This window comes from Neofelis nebulosa, chromosome 9 (assembly GCF_028018385.1).
Source record: "Neofelis nebulosa isolate mNeoNeb1 chromosome 9, mNeoNeb1.pri, whole genome shotgun sequence".
In the NCBI taxonomy this organism is placed as follows: Eukaryota; Metazoa; Chordata; class Mammalia; order Carnivora; family Felidae; genus Neofelis; species Neofelis nebulosa.
In genome coordinates, this window is record NC_080790.1 from 129,410,768 (window position 1) to 129,420,149 (window position 9,382).

General features: G+C 45.4%; 1 long non-coding RNA gene and 3 other non-coding genes across 4 annotated transcripts; all 4 read left to right on the top strand.

The window, feature by feature from the left end:
- The first annotated feature begins 53 nt into the window (after positions 1 to 53).
- Positions 54 to 3,666, top strand: LOC131485901 (uncharacterized). The gene is made up of 5 exons (XR_009249064.1): positions 54 to 232; positions 569 to 680; positions 2,340 to 2,394; positions 2,849 to 2,927; positions 3,424 to 3,666. It is a non-coding gene; the product is annotated as an uncharacterized LOC131485901 (long non-coding RNA).
- On the top strand, positions 406 to 496 carry LOC131486464 (small nucleolar SNORD12/SNORD106). Its single transcript, XR_009249364.1, has one exon. It is a non-coding gene; the product is annotated as a small nucleolar SNORD12/SNORD106 (small nucleolar RNA).
- Positions 2,176 to 2,266, top strand: LOC131486465 (small nucleolar SNORD12/SNORD106). The gene has a single exon (XR_009249365.1). It is a non-coding gene; the product is annotated as a small nucleolar SNORD12/SNORD106 (small nucleolar RNA).
- LOC131486466 (small nucleolar SNORD12/SNORD106) lies at positions 2,627 to 2,720 on the top strand. The gene has a single exon (XR_009249366.1). It is a non-coding gene; the product is annotated as a small nucleolar SNORD12/SNORD106 (small nucleolar RNA).
- Positions 3,667 to 9,382: the final 5,716 nt, after the last annotated feature.

Consider the following 9,382-nt stretch of genomic DNA (forward strand, 5'->3'; position numbering starts at 1 on the left):
CTCCGAGACTACATTTCCCAGAGAGCCCCGCGTGGCGCGGGAGGGAACGGGAAGTGCCACCGGCACAGTGCGCAGGCGCGAGAGCCTCTTCTGGTTATATAAGACAGGTCTAGGGCGTTTCTCGTTCCTTTGCGTCTTTGGCCCTGGTTCTTCTATCTCGTGTTGGGTCGTACCTCATCCGACCCATCCGATGAAGTCTGGGCCCGGAAACTCGGGTTTGCTACTGTGTGTGGTGAGTGGAGATCCTGTTGTTTTCTCTTCGAGCTCTCTGTTCCTCCTTTTTCCTTTTTGCTGTCGCCCCTGCCCGGTCTCTCTCTACTGACCTTAAATGGGCCTTAAGGCTTTGAGGAGACGAGTTTAAACTGGGAAAAATCCGCGCCTGCCTGCGGACCTGAGGAGTCCTTGGCTGGTGTAAATGATGACTTCGCTTTTTTCCCCATCAGATCGACAATGGTGATGTCTTTGAACACTTGCCAGTTAGTTCTGATACACCAGCCTCACGAGGCCCGGCCATGTTCTTTTCCAACCGTGGGAAGATGGTGATTGATGCCCCTTTTTTGGTTCGCAGGTTAGCGCGGTCAGAGGGTACCGAATGGATCTTGGAGGAGGGAGGCACTCGCTGCTGGGCCTCCAAGAGACCCCCACGTAGACGTCTCCAGCCTTCGGTCTCCTGACTTGGGGTAAGCATAGGTCTCCTGGCCTATTGTAGGAAATGCGTGCTGTGGGGAGCCTTTTCACCTGCTAAGCAGACTTGGGGGGAAAGAAATGAAGATCTTAATTTTTGACAGCGTGAGTCAGGGAGGAGCAACAGAGAAGACAGGATCTGAAGCGGGCTCGGCGCCCATTGCAGTGAGCCCCATGCGGGACTGGAACTCGCGAACTGAGTCGTGACCTGAGCCAAAGTAGGATGCTCAATGGACTGAGCCACCCAGGTGCCTCTCTCTGTCTTCTTTAATGTTTATTTTGAGAGAGCATTCCCCTGAGTGCAGAGCCAGATGAGCGACTTGATCTCATGAATTGTAAGATCATGGCCTGAGCAGAAATGAGGAGTTAAGAGGCTCAACTGACTGAGCCACCCAGACAATCCGACCTTAAATGATCTCTTTAAGGTGAATAGATGCTAATTTTCTAAGGCTTCTTTTGAGAGTACGTGGGAGCAGAGGTGAGACCAAGAGAGAGGGGGTAAGAGAATCCTGACTGAGCCACCCCGGGGCCCCTAGCTCATTGTTAAATGCCTTAGTGCTCCTGAAAGCACGTTTTTGGGTCCCATTTCTTCACATGTGATGTAGGTTTTTTGGTTTTCGTTTTTGTGATACACTGTTGTGTGCACTTAAATTTCCAAGTGGACGGATAACACGCGTATGGGGCAGCCTGGTGCGGTGGAGGCCGAGGCTGTGTGTGCTGGTGGTAAAAGAGTTCACCTAAGGCAGAACAAGGGAGAGGGAATACACTGCAAGGGAGAGACTGGCAGGAGGCGGTGCGGGGGTGGGGTGTAGTTACGAGAGACTTTAAAATTCTAAGTCTCTACACCCTTTGTGTAGCTTGGATTCCCGAGTCCAAGATCGAGTCACATGCTCCACCAACCCAGCCAGCCAGCGATGCCCCACGTAAGGATTTTTTTTTATTTTTTATTTTTTTTAATTTATTTTTTTAACGTTTTATTTATTTTTGAGGCAGAGAGAGACAGAGCATGAATGGGGGAGGGGCAGAGAGAGAGGGAGACACAGAATCTGAACCAGGCTCCAGGCTCTGAGCTGTCAGCACAGAGCCCGACACGGGGCTCGAACCCACGGACCGCGAGATCGTGACCTGAGCCGAAGTCGGACGCTTAACCGACTGAGCCACCCAGGCGCCCCAGGATTTTTTTTTATTTTTAAAGAAAAGCGAAGTGTGTTGACCTAGACGCTCAAGCTAATCTTGCACTGTGTACCCTTTAAATTCACTTGAGTCCAGGAATGACCTCTTAAGGGCAGGACTTAACTGGGGGGACAGATTTTTCTTAAAACTTGCAGTCCCAGAGTGTTTCTGTAAGTACACCCTCAGAAAGCAGGGGTGTCTTAGTTGTTACTGCCAACAGAATACAGGTGTGCTCAAACGTTGAGTATGCAGGTGTTAGAAGTAGATCAAGCAAATATTCCTTGTTCAGTCCTTTTTCTGCGAGAACAAGAGCTCCCTACTGGCATATATGATGACTGAACTTTTTTCCCCAACAGATCGACCATGTTGATCTAACTTTTCTAAGCCAGTTTTTGTCTGATATGCCAGTTGGAGCAGCTCCTCTATTCCCCACACCCTTGGGCATCTAGCTGATTGGGACCTCCTGTTTTTTTTCATCTCAGATTTACTGTTGGCAGAAAGCAGGCTTCCAAGTGGACCAGGAGTGGGAAGGGCTTGGTAAGTGATGTCCACGTGGCTGAGTAGACACAGGATCTGGAGAAGGGAGAGGTAGTAACTGCTTTTCTTTTAAATTGTAAGTGATCTCTACACCCAGCATGCAGCTCAAACTCAGGACACTGAAATCAAGAGTTGCATACTCTTCCGACTGAGCCATCCAGGCACCCCTGCTTTCACTTTAATTTTAAATGTGGGGATTGTCCTCTTCGTGTTCTGTTCTAACTCAAATTTGGCCATTGCAGCTGATGACATAACTTTTTTCCCCATCAGATCGACCCTGTTGATCTAACTGAACCATTAGCCAGTGTTTTGTCTGATGCTTTGGCCCCAGAGATAACTTCTATCTCTATCCTTCTATGTGGGTTTTGTTTTTAGTGGGGTTTGAGCTTGCTCTGCTTTTTTCCTCCCAGGAATTGGGTCCTTTATCTTGGTTTTATCTGCTAACTTCTTACAGGTCCGCAGCCCTGTGAGGCACAGGGCAGTAAGTCGATTGATGTAGACTGATCTGCTTGTTTCAGTCTGTCCCATAACAGGTGAGGTTTCTGCAAATGGCATTATTTGTCAGTCCCCTTGTAAGATGGTTAAATGTGCTCCCCCCCCCCCCCCCCCAATAGTGGTGTTGCATTTGCCCGCTAGGGAATAACCTAGGAACCCATTTCCCAAGTGGGTGTATAAAACAGGAGGGGAGGATTGAGGAAGACTGTTAACCTATTGGTACTGCTAGGTCTTGGAGGAAGGGAAAAAATGAAGTTAATCTGTCTGTCTTGGCAGAAAATACAAAAAAGCAGGAAGCTGCAGGTCATGTATCAATTGGGATTCTTTTTTGTAAGAAAATCCTTGCTACATGGACCTCCTCTTGTACATGGCAGCTTGCTTCTAGAATGTTTGGTACTTATTTGTACATCCACCTAGTTCCTGAAGTCTTAACCAGATGTCTCATATCTTAAACAAGGAGCATTTTATATCAGAATTACATGTCAGTATTACTGATTGTAATCTTTTTTTTTTTTTTTTTTTTTTTTTTTTAAGGACTTTCTCAACTGGAGTTTGAATACAAGCCTCGAAAAAGATTGGCCTTGACCTTGTGCTTTTCTGAGAAAGGATAATTAATAGTTCTGGATGAATCAGTCTCACAAGGCTTTTGTGTAACCTGAAGACTGTCTAGGGGCCTTGTGTGCATTTTGAAGAATAAAGAATTGTTGAACTGTGGTAAAATTTCTAACTTGTATCTTCCCAATCTGGAGTAAGAAAATAAAATTCTTCAAATAAAAATGCTCTTACAGTTGGTTAACAGATAAACCTTGAACCCAGGGGTAATTAACAAAATGTCTACAGGGGTCAAACTCCAGGGACAGAGCAAATGGAGGGCAGATCCCAAACTTGGACTAGTAGATTCTTTGCTTTATAGGTGACTTAATGAGATTAGTAAATGGGATTGGGGCTATACTTGATTTGGAAAATACCAGACTGGCCCATTTTCCTTCTCCTTTGTCTCCTCCTAGTGTTTCTTCCCCTTGCCCAATAATTGTAACATGTCCTAAGAGTCTAACCTGAGAAAGATGGCATTCCACACGGGGCCATTTATATTGTGCCTTATAAGCTAGCTCTTGGTATTGACTCCGGTGATCACCTCTCCTTGAGTGTGTTGGACCTAGTGATTCCAGTGACTAGAAAACCACAGAAGAGGGCAGGTCACTGGAGATTAGATTCCTGATTTGCTGATTCTCTGGCTAGTTCCCTTCATATCGGTCTTCGGCTTGCTTGCTTTGTTGAAGCAAGCTCTCCTGTGAAACATCTATGCAACAAGGTGGACTCCAGCCACAGACTGAATTGGGGAGCAGATCCTTCCCCAGACAAATTCTTAAGATTAAGTCTCTGAATTCAGCCAGCTGACCTTCCTGAATTTCTTGTCAGTACATTAGAAACTGGTCCCCAAGCTACATTTCCAGACTTGTGTTCCCCTTCCTGTATTCAATTTAAACTTCAAAGCTGAACTGATCCCCCTCCCCACTGCCCCTCCCACAGTCCTATCCCAGGTATTGGCAACACCTTCAGTCCAGTTGCTCAGGCTGAAAACCTTGGGAATTAACCCTTGACTGTGTGAATCCTATTGGTTTCTGCCTTCAAATTACATCTGAAGTTTGCCCCTCTTACCATCTGTTTCTGTCACTGCTGATTCAAACCATCCAAGCTTTCATTACTGTCCTTTCTACTACCACTCCCCCTTAAGATCTGTTATGCAGCTGGAGTGATCTTGAAAACCAAAGAATCACTCCACGTCCAGCGTCCCCACCTCACACAGAGTAGAAGCCAGTCAGCAGCCCGCACCATCTTGATTTCTGACCTCCCATCCCTTCCTCAGCCATCAAACTTCCACTTGAGGATCACTCCTACTTCAGAATATTTGGACTTGATGTTCCCTCTGCCTGGAGTGACCAATCCTAGCCTCTTCATATCTTTGCCTGGTTCACTCCCTTGTCTCAATCAGCTGTTTATTCAATGTCACCCTCTCTGGGGACCTATCTAAAATAATCTGTTCCCTTTCTATTCCTTTGCCCTGTATTTTATTTTCATATTACTACTACCTAATAAATAGTACCTATGCATATGTGACATTTTTAATATATATAGTGTGTGTATATATATATGATATGTGTGTGTGTGTGTGTGTGTATATATGTATATATACATAGTATGTGTATATAGTGTATTGTCAGTGTTCCCTCACCCCCGCCCCTATTAAACCAGAACTCCATGTAAGTAGCAACTTTCCCTTTGTAGCCCCTCCACAGCAATTGGCACAGTCCCTGGCATGTGGTAGGCCACTCACTAAATATTTGTTAAATGAAAGAATGAATCACACACTTCGCCTTTTGGCTGGACTGTGCTAAAGCACTTGACATGCACACTTTGTTACTCATCTCAACAGCCCAGTGAGGAGAGAACTGGCATGATTCTTAACCCCAATTGTACAGGTGGGGGAGTGACGCTCAAAGAGTCAGTTCCCCAGCTCTACAAGAGACAGAATTGGGTCACCAACTGATGTGTTTGATTCCAAAGTGCCCCTCCTTTTTCCTCTCCAACTTATTGCCTTCTACTAGAACAGGAGGGTTTTCTGTTCTTATCCTCTGCAGTTTCCAGACCTATTCCTTGCATATAGTAGGTGCTCAATAAGGCAAAAATGGCCAAATGATTCCTTTGGTCATTGAATTATCACTCACAAACTGGCAGCATGAAGACATAATCCATTCCATAAGTATTGAGTACCTACCATGTGCCAGGCCCTGTTCTAGGTCTGAGAATATAAATTGGGGGGGGGGGGGTGGGGGGGTTATTGCCAATGTGGAAGATGAACTTGCCAATGGAGGGAAGAAGAATAAAAAATAATAGTATGTTGGGGTGCCTGTGTGGCTTAGTTGGTTGAACTCTTGGTTTCAGCTCAGGTCACGATCTTGTGGTTCGTGGGATGGAGCCCCGTGTCAGGGTCTGCTGACAGTGTTCTCCCCACCTCTCTGCCCCACCCTCGCTCATTCTCGCCCTCTCAAAGTAAAAAACTTAAAAAACATAGTAGCCTGTTATTTAATGATGAATACAATAGAGAAAACCCATTACAGTGGGGAAAAGGGATAAGAATGGAAATGTCGAGGTAGACATTTGGGTACAGAGCTGAACTAGATCAGAGGGTAAGTTGTGTGAATATCAGTGGGATAGTACATTGCAGGCCAGTGCAAAGGCCTTGAGGCAAAAACATGCCTGTTGGTTGCTGTGTTGAGAGTAGAAAGGAGGCCAGCGTGGCTTTGAGTGGAAAATTGGAAGGTCTGGTCATTGTGGACTCGTTTTCCTACCTGGTAATAATGACTGTGGCTGAATAACATCCATCCCTTTGGGCAGGGATGCCCTTGTGCTTTCCAGGTCACCACAGGTCTCACCATGGTCTGCTTCCCTCTTAGGTACCAGCCCCTGCAGTAATAATTATAGTAACCACGGCTAACATTTACTGAGCCCTTACTATGTGTTAATTACAGTTCTTTACATGTAATAAAATATTCTTCCAACAACCCTGTGAGGCAGGCTGTGTTATTAACCTCATTTGACAATTGAAGGAATGGTCTCAGGTGAAACAACTTGCCCAAGGTCAACACAGCTGGTAAGAGTGGCAGAGCCAGGATTCGAGCCCTGTCCGTCTGGCTCTTAAGTGCAGCCAATAGCTCGTATGCTGCCTAATGGATGTAGGAAAGAGTCAATTTTTGGCTCTTAAAAGTTCAAATGCTTTTGCTGGGTTTCCTTGTTGGAAGAAGTGGCCCCAAATGCCTGCCAGCTAGGGACCAAAGAAGCTCCTGAGAGATCTCCCACCCACCTTGTTTCTTGGGTTTGCTGTCACTGCTTCCCTGAGCTCCAGGGCCAATGGTAGGTCTCGGATACCCGAATTCTGCATCCTGTCTCCCTAGCTTCAGTCCCACCAAACAGTTGATGCTTCAGTCTCATTTTACTTCTTTGTCCTAGCAGAGGGATCTGGCAAATAACTTCACCTCTACAAGCCTCAGTTTCCTCATGTGTGAAATAGGGGTTCATAACAATATCTACTTCCGATAATTTGTAAGGTTCACTAAACTCATGTCTGCAAAGCATTTAGCCCAAGGCCTGGAAAATAGTAGGGACGCAATACATATCTAGTGAATAAACAAATCTTCCTGCCACACTGAGATGGGAGGAGGTCTGTGTTAGGGTACTATAGGGATAAATGTGTTCATTGACTGCTTATCATGTGTGATATTTTGTTAATTATTATTTAATCTATATCCCAACCCTGCTTGTTATTACCCCATTTTATTTTTATTTTTACTATCCCATTTTAAAGACAGGAAAACTGAGGCTCAGGGAGGTTTGCCAGCTTACTTGAGGTTACACACCTTGAGAGTGACAGCTAGGATTTGAACTCCATCCTGGGCCCCTAATTTCTATGCTCTACTGTCTTGCAAGGGCTTTTGCTTGAGACCCTCACTAGCTGCATGAATGGAATCACAAGCATTTCTGGGAGGCTGTGGGGAAAGATAAGGACCCACAGATCATCTTGCAGAATTCCAGCCAGGAGATGGTATTGTCTCCCCCACACCTCACTTTTTGTTGTCCGGGAACAGAGCAATTTTATAAATGGTTCTGAGTCTGGGACTAGTCCTGACCCCTGGCATACAGCCTGTGACTTATACCGATCTCCCATCTATAAAATGGGTATAACATTACCTTCCTCTTCAGAATCTGTGAGGATCAAATGAGATAATGTCAAAATGCTTACTATAGCCCTGGCACAGGTTAAGTGTTCAATTAGTTATAACCATCTTCACCCAAGTAAAAAGGAATAAACTTGTGATACAGGTAACAATTTGGATCAATCCCAAGATATGCGGAGTGAGGGAAACTAGCCTCAAATGGTTACATACTGCATGATTCTATTTATTTGATATTCTTGGAAAGAAAAAACTATAGTGATGGGGAACAGTGGTTGCCAGGGTTAGGATGAGTAGGGGATGTGAATATAAAGGAATAGCACAAGGAAGTTTTGGGGTATCCTTATTGTGGTGGTGCTAACATGACTTTATACATTTTTTAAAGTTTATTTATTCTGAGGGCGGGCGGGGAGCAGGGAGTGGCAGAGAGAGGGCGAGAGAGAGAATACCAAGCAGGTTCTGCACTGTCAGTGTGGAGCTGATGCAGGGCTTGAACTCAGTGAAAACATGACCTGAGCCAAAATTGAGTCAAAACCAGTTGCCCCTATACATATGTCAAAGTTTGTAGAACTGTGCACCAGAAGAAAAACTAAAGTCAACCTTATTGTATGATAATATTAAAAAATATTAACAGGGGCGCCTGGATGGCTCAGTCGGTTAAGCGGCCGACTTCGGCTCAGGTCATGATCTCGCGGTCCGTGAGTTCGAGCCCCGCGTCGGGCTCTGTGCTGACAGCTCAGAGCCTGGAGCCTGTTTCAGATTCTGTGTCTCCCTCTTCCTCTGACCCTCCCCCGTTCATGCTCTCTCTCTGTCTCAAAAATAAATAAACGTTAAAAAATTAAAAAAAAATATATTAACAACAGGGGCACCTGGGTATCTGACTCTTGATTTCGACTCAGGTAATGATTTCATGGTTCGTAAGTTCGAGCCCCGAATCAGGCTCTTTGCTGTCGGCATGGAGCCTGCTTCAGATCCTCTGTCCCTGTCTCTCTCTGTCCCATTCCTGCTTCCACATGCATGAGTGCTCTCCCTCCCTCTCAAAATAAATACACATTAAAAATATATATATATATATTAACAAAAAACATGGGCTGTAGACTTGCATTTCTTGGGTTTGAATCATAGCTCTGCCCTTTATTAACCATGCAGCTTTGAGCAAATGATTCACATCTCTGAGCCTCAGTTTCTTCATTTGCAAAGTAGGAACATGGATGGTATCCGGCCTTTGGGGATCTTTTGAGGCATAAAAGAACACATAACTCTGCTTGGAACATGGAAAGAACTTCTCACACGCTTGTTATTTTTTAGTTTCTTTTAATCTTCCTTTTTTCTCCTTCTAGATTTTGTCTACCTCATTTCTAATTATGGCTACACAATTGCCAGGGAAGATGGAGAGGGGTGCCTTCCAGGACTTGCAACTCCAGCCTGTGTCTCTAGGCGGCACTGTGGGCACATATTTCTCCAACTGGTGGGAGCAAAGCCTCCACCCTTGTGCTGGGAAGAAGGAAGATGGCCTGGTAGTGGCCTTGCAGATGGGCGAGCTTTTCAGATCTTGCGGCTAGCACTTCTGGGGTCGCTGCTTCGAGCAGCAAAGCCTGAGAAAGGGCACATTCCCCAGGCCTGAAACGTGGGCTACTAATGGTGTCACCACTAGACTCATGCAACAAACCAGCCAGAAACAAGTGTACCCACAATCCCTTCAATCTAACACATCAGTGATCAGTTTTCACTTTCCCACGTTCCCTTCTGTCCCCATTATGTTA